Raw genomic sequence first — 8,992 nt, 5'->3', positions numbered from 1 at the left:
GCACATGAACACCTCACTATTGTTAGCATCAGTACTTGAGTTTGTTTGGAAGAAAGAATCACACAGAAATCATCTCTTTTCTGGGCTGGAGGAGGAAATGGCTGGCAGTGGTCAACTGCGAGGATAACACTGGTTACATCTGTGTGCTATTCAATAATAATAAATTAGATAATGATAAAAAAGAAACTTTATTCTGCTGAATTTACAACTTTATTCTCATAATATTACGACTTTATTCTCATAATATCACAACTTTACTCTCGAAAGATAAAATAATTTTTTTCTCTTCAGCTTGGCCCTAATACTCTGTCGTAAAAACAAAACAGAACAAAACAAAAAAGAGCCACAACAAATTTCCCAGACTGTTTACCTTTTGCTCAATCTTTTTTTTTTTTACAGCTTATGTTACAAGCTCCATTTTATACACAGCAATGTCACATTTGCAATTATTAATCAAACAGCTGGGATTCTAACCTTGAAGCACTACCAAACAAAAAGGCCCAGACTGTCATCTCTGACGGCTCCTCACATCCATTTGTTTACTGACAAACAGCATCTATTTTCTCTCGTTTTTTTTTTATACCTCCCTCTATATCGCTCACTTTCATCATCATTTCAAAGTGCAAGGTAAACACATATAGGCCTTATTCACATAATATTGTGGCTATTTCTCAGTCAGCTTCAGTTTGTTCGTGTTAGTCCATTTATTTGCTGTGACCACAGGGCTGCGACACATGAATCTATCTCCTTTTTTTTCTTTATTTGTTTATCAGTCACTTGTTGATCACTATAATGAAAAACACACATTAAGAGTCCATAAAACAGAATAAAGACTTGAGATGTTCTTACAACTTTCAGGGCACTTCCCTGAGTTCTGGTTTAATATGATTTGGGGTTAATAGTGTTTCTCCACAAGCTCACTCATGAATCTTAATGTTAAATCTTTTGAATCAGTTCACCATGACGCATTAACACAGCACTACAGTATATCGCTTTCATGACTGACGAGTTTGTGGGGGATTCATTTCCATGGATAGGTGTCTGAAATAGGACTAGATAGGAAGAATTAGACCTCAACGTTTGATGGCATCATGCAGTGTATTGCTCCGGGACCTTCTCTTTCCCATGGAGACACGTGAAGCGAAAATGATTTATACACATGTGCTGGATGTGACAAATGTCCTGCAGCCATAAGCCAGCTGGTTGCTTGTGTCAGTGGATTTGAATGAGACGTTATACTTTGATTTCCTCTGTATGAACGCTGGCAAACAACACTTATCATCCAGAGAGCTTTGGGCAAAAGCACAGTGTAAAACAGCCTGTTCTGCCAAGCAAAGATCTACCTCAAACGCTGTCAAATCCTACAGCAAATGTACCATAATGGCAGTTTCTGTGTTTTAGAAATGATATGACAACACTGTCTGAATACATAAAAATGTCATGTTCACTAACTCGCTGTTATCATAATAAATATGTAAATAAAGATGTAAAAGTTCAGTATTCTCGCACATACTGTAGAGACACCAAAGGGTCATACCAGACCACGTCAAGAACACTGCAGTCTGAGCCAGTTTTATTTGCTGGTGGAAGAAGTAAACAGATGTATTCTAATAATAATACTTCAAACGACCATTGAAATGAATTACGGCTAACTGACTCACAGGAGAACACCTTCATAACCAAGTGCCCCCAAACCCTAAAACATTGTAGAAAGAGGAACTCATTCCAGGGGGCAGAATATATCCATCCATATGTTTAGAATAGTCTTTAATTTCACTCTGAAAACACACCTTAAGTCATGTTATTTTTTTGAGAAAGTGAAAGTCATCACTGTTACATGAGAGAGAGAGAGAGAGAGAGAGAGAGAGAGAGAGAATCAGACTTGGGGCTGTAACTACTGCAACAACAATCCACCACTCACACACACAGCATCAAATAAGATTGTCAACCATTTAAAAATAGAAAATACCTGATGATCATGGTCAGTTTTGTTGCAGTGGCGACAAATAAATCATATATAAGTCACACATAAGTGTGCTGAGAAAATTGGACTGTAGGTGTAAGTGTGAGAGTGGATGCCAGGCTGTCCAGAGTGAGGATAAAGCAGTAGAAGATGAGTGAGTGAGTGAGTGAGTGAGTGAATGAGTGAATGAGGATGCTGAGAAGTGTAAAAACGTTCACTGTGAAAATGACAGTCAGCCCTGACTCTACTGCATCCTGAAGGACCATTGCATTTGCACATGCTAAAAAAAAATGTGCTTACTGTACATCTGATACTGTACTTCATGCTGTTCACTCAGGATGTTTATAAATACTGTATATTACCAGGTCTGAACCTTTTTATCATATGTTATATGGCACATCTGCTACAATCAGACTGTAATACATTTGCCACTTGCAAATAACTGCACATAAATGCAATGTCAGAGATGTAATAATTGACAAATTAGAAATGGGATATACAGTCACTGAGGTACAAATGCTCAGTCACACATATTTACATATTTGTGCAGCATGAAATATGAATACAGTCATATAAAAAATAACTATGGTGAAGGATTCTTTCATCAGTTATGCAGTCACCCAAGATGCTCTAGTCACAACCCACTGCCAGATGTGATCCGTGATCTAGCTCAGATACAGTCCAGATGTTTGTCAGATAAAACATGTGACGGCCAGATTCTGAGATTCTTCCTTATCCACAGCTGCACTCCCTCTATACGTTGCATTTGTTGTGCTCCACTAAGGGAAAAAGACTCCTCCAACACTTCATCATATCAGACATTATGGGATGCAGTAGCCAGCTGGAGGCATGAACGCACACACATGCACAGAATCAGATCAGGCGCACACAAGGGAACAAACGTGCCTGTGCTGGAGTCTCATATAAGAAAACCTGTACATGCAATACGTGCTGTAACATTCAGCTGATTGTCAGATAAATGAATCTATCCGGCAGAGAAAGAAACCCTCAAAGACATGAGGAGAGCTCAGAGGTGACAGGGGGCAGAGAGTGAGAGTGTGAACAATGGTGTTGAAACAACACTGCTCCAGTGATGGATGCTGTGCTTTAACAATCAGAGCTTTTGAGGCGGGGATTGTGGGGAGGTTCTCTCCTTGTTGGCAGTGCCAGGGGCTGGTACCAGCCAGAGTTAGCCTCTGCCACAGAGACAAGTGACTGAGCCACTGCACTTTTACATGTGCACAGCACAGGACCAAACTCCTGTGTGCTAACGCATACTGCACAATATTATGTACTGAGAGTAGAACTGCTACTAACGATTATTTTCAAAATCGATTAATCTGTCGATTATTTTCTCGATGAATCGTTAATAATCGATTAATCAATTAATTGTTTCAGCACTAACAGAGCAAAATCTACATGTAAAAAAGTAGTAGAAGACAAACATAGGGTGGCAAATGGAAGAGAGATTATTCAGTAAATGTTATTTTCATGAATTCATTTTCATTTTCGTTTTTTGCCAATTTAAATCGTAAAACATGGTAACTAAAATGTGGTTTGGAGTGACCTTACTCAATATTATTACTTAAGAGGTAGATCAACGCCCACAGAGGGTTATCATTACAGCATATTTGAGCCCACTGGTATTTAGAAGTTATTTCACTGTGTACTTTAGAAGGTTGAGCAATAAAAACGTTACATGAAGTATTGATCAGGATATAGATTACTCTGGTATTTATAGAAGCCAGAAACAGAGCTACAAGTAAATAAAAGAAAGTGTTGCATTCAGTTAAATCATGTGACTGTTGTGTTTACTGCTTCTTTCTCCTGTTCCCGAGAGGACGCACACAACTATTTAACTATTGCTGGTTTAATTAAAGACTATTTGTCCTGTGAAGACAGCGAACACTTTTCACGGCCACACACATTTCTGTTTTAATGCGTGTGAAGGTTAAGATGACAAATGTTTCATCGCTTTTTCGCTTCCTACACACATGTAAAATTGTCATCACACAAAGACGCAGCAATTAGTCGTAGGATGCATCACAGACTTCATTTGGCCTTCTTGTATTAATGTGTTCTACTAATAAAATGGACTTGCGTGAACAGCCGCCCCCCTGAAAAACATTAATTAGCTACGAGCCGGTGTCACAATAACTGTGCGAAGAATAAGGGTTTGGGTTTAATAAAGAGCACAAGATATGAAGCTGCACACTGTGGCTCCAGGATGTGAGTGAAAAATATAATCCATAGTTTATTTGTTCTTCTCTTTCATCCACTGAAAAAATATTATTCTCGCTGTGTTAACAGCAAACAGCAAAGCCAACAGATTGGGGGGAAAAGAAATGAAAAAAAAAAAACATCACAGAGACAAAAGCAGGAGCAGCTCTATGGGCTGGATCAAGGGTTGCCTGTCAATAAATGAAAACATCACACAACGCGCTGCATCATAGCCATTCTCAAACTGTCCATTAAAAAAAAACACAACATGACTTCACAGAGAAACACAGACTTTCTAAAAGTCAAAGTTGTGATTCTGGTTTACGTCCTCACCCTCTCTCGGACCAAATCGCTGCAGTCTGAGAGAGACAATTTCACCCTCCACATTTCAAGAGCATCGCCAGTAACTCCCAAATGCAATTAGGGTGTGGGAGCACATAGTGTATGAAATAAGTGATAACTGGCTCGTACCAATATCGTTCAGTTTCCCTGACAGACGCACAAGTGTTGCCTTGAGAGGAGACAAATCCACGACGCAAACTGATCATTATGTTCTATCCACAGCTGCTGGCTTTTCTAGTTTCTCTGGCAAACGCTGTTATGTTTTTTTTTAAATGTTAATCCTCTTTGATTTAAGGAGGAATAGTTTAATTATTGTTGTTGTTTGCACTTTCTGGACGTTGACACACAGCTGAAAAAAAGGGTCCTCATTCACCTCATTTAAGAGAAGTCTTTTGCTGATTTAATGCACCTTACCTAATGCAGCTGACTATATTTGTCTTTTCTCTTTGTATGTGATGCAACAAAGACAGACACTTGGAGGAGGAATCTTCTCTTCCAACATTTCTATGTTATTTCCAAAATCTATTGTCGTTGCATGAGAACAGTCTTGGCTATAAGGTAAGGGCGTAGGTAAGCTGTATTGATTCGGGTCATTTAAGGCTTCACGATAAAACACAAAAACAACGTAATTACAGGAAAAAAGATTCAACGTCTTCATCCAAAAAGAGTCAAAACTCTCCTGAAACATGTCACTGAATGAACCACATCACTGTTTCAGCAACTTTTAACATTCTCATGTTCGCCAAGCTTTCTTAAGCAATCCTTTGTGCTGATAAATGCTCAACTCTCACTTTAAGGTGTGATTTTCTACTGTACATTGCCTGGGAGGTCAACGGCCAACTCCTTAGAAATAATAATCTTTCTTCTGCGTGTCCCTCTCAGCTACCTGCCCCAATATGTTCCACCAAGAAGCCACTGCCACATCCCTCTGTTCTCTGACTCCCCTGAGTTTCTATCCATAACCACTGGGTCACCGTGTGATGCTGAAGAAACTGTGACCCAGACAGAGTCAGGATAGAGCAGACAAGAGAGACACATAGAGTGGGGTCTGTTTTGCAGAATAGGGGCCTGCTGCAGGCTGGGAAAGGTAATGGAGCCATAATGGGCTTTTAACAGCCGCACAGCTGATGGTGGTGTTTGCCATTTAGTGAAAAAGCACTGCAAACAGGAAGTGCTGCATGGAGACATCCCCAGACACTGGACAAGCCGAGATGAGTCATGACGCCTGCTGATGACAACCACATCAGAACAGGCTCCAATAAAGCTCTGCTAACCTGCCCGTCATAAAACACTAATGCCACATCAATTTGGTGGAAATTCCTTTTATTTTCTTTTGCCCGTAACCCTGAATCAACCTAATGGCACTAGATTAGTGATGCCTTGGTGCTCGGACGAGAGGAAAGGATATAAAAGTACCCTTACAGCAATGTTTCCTCAGTCTAAGTTAAGAACGGAAGGGAAAATGGGATTTTTATACACTAAAGAGCCGTGCTGACTGAGCAAAGAGTCAGTTAAACATTAAACATCAAAGTGGCATCGACACATGAACACTGAAGTGTACCAAAGCAGCTGTTTTTCCCCTAATAATTCAAATAAAAATTCACGTTATAATAGAGCTTTGACTTCACCTTGCCTCTCTACAAAGACATTCTTAAGACAAGCTGCTAATTATAATATAGATTCAAAACCTTACCCATCTTTATTTTCCAGATTAACCAGCCTAATAACAAACACATTATTCACACTGCTGCTTTCTCGCTCACATTTTAAAAATGTTTGCAGGATAAAGACCTGCTTGGTAATTAATTTGTGTCTTGGCAGAAGCAAACGAGTGATGAAGCAAAAAAGGAAAAAAAAAGACTAAAGCATTTCATCATGGGTGATTTAAAGGTTAAGCCTCAGAAAAAAAGGTCACTAAAGCAATAAAGAACTCTGCTTACTAGTACAGTAAGCTCCTTGTATGTCAGAACATTTCATGGCGCGCTTAAGAAACTACGCTGTCCCCAGAGGCGTGCTGTGTGCACGGCCGCTTTGAAGTATTACTCGCGTCAGCGGTGGATCCTCCATGTCTGCTCCACGCTGATCAATGGCAAGTGTTAAACACAAGAGAAATTAATTAGCTGCCAGAGGGAGGGAGAATCTTGAGAGACCAATAAATCAATATGATGAAGCCTCTGCAAGGTATGGCTTTGATTTTGAATCAAAGGCATTGTCCACACATCAGTAGATATTTAGAAACATGGAGTGTTTAATAACCTTTTCCTTTCAGCACAACCTACAGACAATCTGATGAAACATTTCTTTTCATTTTCACCAAATATATAAACATCTGAACAATAAGGATTTGAATTTGTGAAATTTGGAAATGCGGGTTCAAAGTTCACTTGACTCGTTTTTTAAGAACAAAAAGAAGCGGAACAACGATCTATTTTGTGACTTCTGCACAATTTTTGCTACTTTATATCACTACTAAAAATGCGATACAAAAGGGCAGCCTGTGACTGGAAGGTCGCCGGTTCAAGTCCCCACCAGGTCGAAAGGGCTAGGGTACCCCTGAGCAAGGTACCCAACCCCCATTGCTCCCCGGGCGCTACTCAGTGTGGCAGCCCACTGCTCCTAACTCTAGGATGGGTCAAAATGCAGAGAATAATTTCCCTAGGGATTAGTAAAGTATCTAAAATTAAAAAAAATAAAAAATAAAAATAATAACTTTGACACAACAACGCATAAGAAGACAGCAAACTACCGTGGGCGCACCTGCGGCACAGAACTATGTTCGAGGAAAAATGGCACGTAAAACAAGTCATATTCTCAATCAGAAAGCACTATATACATTATATTGCTCATTACTGTTACCATGCTTGAGTGACTGTGAAGAGGTGTTATTTATTCATCAGATGAATAAATAACGCAGAATATAGAGACCACACAAATTAACTCTTCTTAAAAATACAATCTATCCGTCCGTCCATCACAGACTATGGTGCGCCGCTGACATTGTCATTTGTTTGTCGATTTCCACAAGCTTGAGAACCAAAGAGAGCCACAGCTGACGTGGACAACTGCGTCATCGATTCCAAAGGTCTCTGTTTTTGCCTGTCCAAACCAGAATCAGCTCTGGAGTTTTCAAACAAACAGCATTTTAAAAATCTTAATTTGTAGGGCTCTAAAACACCAGGGTGGAGTGGACGAGAGGCATAACCCAAGCAGAGTGAATTATGTTTTTTCAGCAGTAAATGAAGAAAAGGACGCATGAAAGCCGCTTGATGCTATGATGGCATGATGCTATACATGAGTACAGACACACACACACACACACACACACAGCAATGCAGTGCAGCCAGGCTGATAAATTGGTTTAGCATAATAATAGGTCAATACTGACCTTTGGCTGAAAATCAGTTGCTCGGTGATTGTACACAGCTAATGTAGTTTGAGTGATTTGTGTCTGTTGTATAATAAATCAATAGAGTTTGGACTGGACCAGAAAATTGAACCACTCGAAATGAAACAGTATTGCGTAAGTATTTGAATTCATGTTATTATCGCGTTAAATAAATATAATAAATCAATGTCATCAAAAACTAAATCATATTATGTGAAAATAAGAAACGTATGACAATTCCTGCAATCACATCTTCCCTCAGATTAAGCGACACAAATATTTGTAGGTAATAAGTCAACAATATTGCAGTAAAAGCACGTTATTTCAAAGTAATGTCCCGGTATTGTGATGAATATTACCACTAGTGTGATACCTTCACATGGAAATGTTTGTGAATCAAAGTTGATAATTACCACATGATTAAGTATCCTCCCCTATGCCACACACACCATATTATCCCCTATCACAAAACTATTATTGGTTTTTTATCTTCTGCAATGTCACTATAGAGCAAAATGGCAGCATCCGTATCTGGGAAATATTGGTTTATTTTTGTACAGGGAGAGGAAATTGAAGTAGACGTGTTGTCATCCATCTGTAAGGTGAAGACTTTATTATCTGCCTCTGATGTTCGGTGGAAATTCTATCCTGCTTTAATAGACAAGAGGTCTCCAAGAGGAGGATCAAAGCGATGCTATTGATGTTTAAATCCTTCAAATGATCTTAATATTAGGCACAAGCAGGGTCGTTCACAACTTGAAACTGTCCCAATTTAAAAAGAAGAAGAAGAATACTCCAAAACACTAAGCATCCTATTTTTCCTTGTGTGCTGCTTCTCATGTGACCAAATCCCCTTTCTTGTGTTTCACCTCGGCTAACCCTGAAAACAATCAAGGCTGACACAGAGAACATGAAAACAGGCTGCGCTCCTATTCCATTCCCTATCTCCTCAATATTCGGTGTTCCTCTCGGACAAATGGGGGTTAACCTACTCAGGCTTTTATTCTAACACAGAGTGAACAAGCACCTTTCTTCCTCCTAAACTTCTGCCTCTCTTCACGCACGGTGTGATTGCTTTTTTT

This window comes from Solea senegalensis, linkage group LG9 (genome assembly GCF_019176455.1).
Source record: "Solea senegalensis isolate Sse05_10M linkage group LG9, IFAPA_SoseM_1, whole genome shotgun sequence".
In the NCBI taxonomy this organism is placed as follows: Eukaryota; Metazoa; Chordata; class Actinopteri; order Pleuronectiformes; family Soleidae; genus Solea; species Solea senegalensis.
Note: the sequence above shows the minus strand (reverse complement) of the source record.